The sequence below is a fragment of the Pteropus alecto genome, unplaced genomic scaffold (genome assembly GCF_000325575.1).
Source record: "Pteropus alecto unplaced genomic scaffold, ASM32557v1 scaffold3, whole genome shotgun sequence".
NCBI classification, from domain to species: Eukaryota; Metazoa; Chordata; class Mammalia; order Chiroptera; family Pteropodidae; genus Pteropus; species Pteropus alecto.
The window spans coordinates 39,796,504-39,798,592 of record NW_006442484.1 but is presented as its reverse complement, the minus strand read 5'-3'; positions in this window follow the sequence as shown (position 1 = coordinate 39,798,592).

The following is a 2,089-nucleotide window of genomic DNA, read 5'->3' as shown; positions in this document are numbered from 1 at the left end:
AAAAAAAAAAACCTCAAAATGGATTAGACTTAAAAGTACGATCTGAAATTATAAGTTGCCTAGAAAACAGGCAATAAACTGACATCATTCTTTGGGGGGTGGGGGTGGTGTGTGTGTGTTTATTCATATATGTCTCCTCAGGCAAAGACAACAATAACAAAAAAAATGGGATTAAATGAGTCAAATTAAAAACTTTTAGTGAGGAAACCATCAACAAAATGAAAAGGAAACCTTTTCTGGAGTGAAGAAGATATTTACAAATTATATATCTGATAAAGGGTTAATCTCCAAAAATATATAAAGAACTCATACAGCTCAACAACAAAAATAAATAATACCATTAAAAATGGACAGAGGACCTGAATAGACATTTCTCCAAAAAAAGATATACAGATAGCCAATAGACACAAGAAAAGATGTTCAACATCACTAATCATCAAGGAAATATAAATCAAATCCACAGAGATATCAGCTCACACTTGTCAGAGTGAGTATTATCAAAAAGTCAACAAAGTATAAATGTTGGCAAGGATGTAGAGAAAAGCAACCAGGTACTCTCTTGGTGATATTGTAAACTGGTGTAGCTACTGTGGAAAATAGTATGGAAGTTCCTCAAAATGTTAAAAATAGAACTGTCATGACCCAGCAATTCCATTTCTGGATATTTGTCCAAAAAAAAAAAACCCAAAAACTAATTTGAAAGATAAACCCCTATGTTCATTGCAGCATTGTTTATAATAGCCTAGAAATGGAAGCAACCAGATTCCATCAATAGATGAATGGATAAATAGAACATATACACAATGGAATATTACTCTGCCATAAAAAATAAAATCTTGCCATTTCTGACAACATGGATAGAACTACAGTATTATGTCAAGTGAAATAAGTCGGGCAGAGATGGACAAAACTGCATGATTTCATTTATATGCAGAAACTAAAAAAAAAAAGAAAAAGAAAAAAAAGAATCAAACTTAGAGAACAAACTGATAGTGGCCAGAGGGGAAGTGTTGTAAAAGTGGAAGGGGATTAAGAAGTACAAACTTTTAGTTATAAACTAAGTCATTGGGATATAAAGCACAGCATAAGGATTATAGTCAATAATATCATGATAAGTATGTATGGTGACAAATGGTTACTAGATTTATTGTGGTGATCACTTTGTAAGGTATGTAGATGTTGAATCCTTATGTTATATACCTGAAACTAATATTTTTTGTCAACTATAATTAAAAATAAAATTTTAAAACCATTTCTTGTTTAGAAAAAAACATGTGGCTCACTGCCAGCATTAATTTAATTTTACATAAACACACATTTTGAGGCTGAAGCAAATCTGACTGGTTTTCAATGTGAAAATAAAATATAAAAACTGTTCTTAGAGTTGTTTCTAAACAGAACTTGTCTCTAATCCTAATGTAACAAATGTATACACAAATCAGATTCATCAAATGAATCTTAGGCTAACAACTGGTAGAGAACAATGTTAACATCACGTGAAGAGACAATAAGAACTGGTTAGCCAGATGGATGCAGAGGTGAAGTTAGTACACAGAAATTAACCAGAGGTCCTGCATAATTGCTAGAGGAGTACACAAATTTGGGTTAGAGCTTCCAACCCACCAATAGTGAAAAGGTATATATATGATCAGATACAGCCTACTCTGTAACATTTTATTTTTGTAAAGTTAGGAGAAAAATGATTTTCCCTAGTGCTAAAGCCTGAATGAAAGGAAATTCTTCTAGGAAGTTGGAGTTATAGAAACTTAACTCTCAAAACATTTATAAAATACACACACGGTAAGTTTTGAACTTTCCTTTTCTAGGTCTCAGGCAGGTCACATGAGAGGAAATGCTAGTCAGCAAGGAGCTAATAGCATGATCTAAGCAGTTGTGGTCTAAGAAGGTAGAGGAATCAAAGTTGAAAGGCATAAGTGGACTACATATTCTTTAGCCAATCCTCTATTTCTCTTAACCAAGCTTATTATTAAAGATTACATGCAGCTATGCAATATTGAGGTTCTCTTGATTAGCAAGGACCTAAACTTCACTAAACACAGATATTTGGCATTGTATATTTGGGCAGATT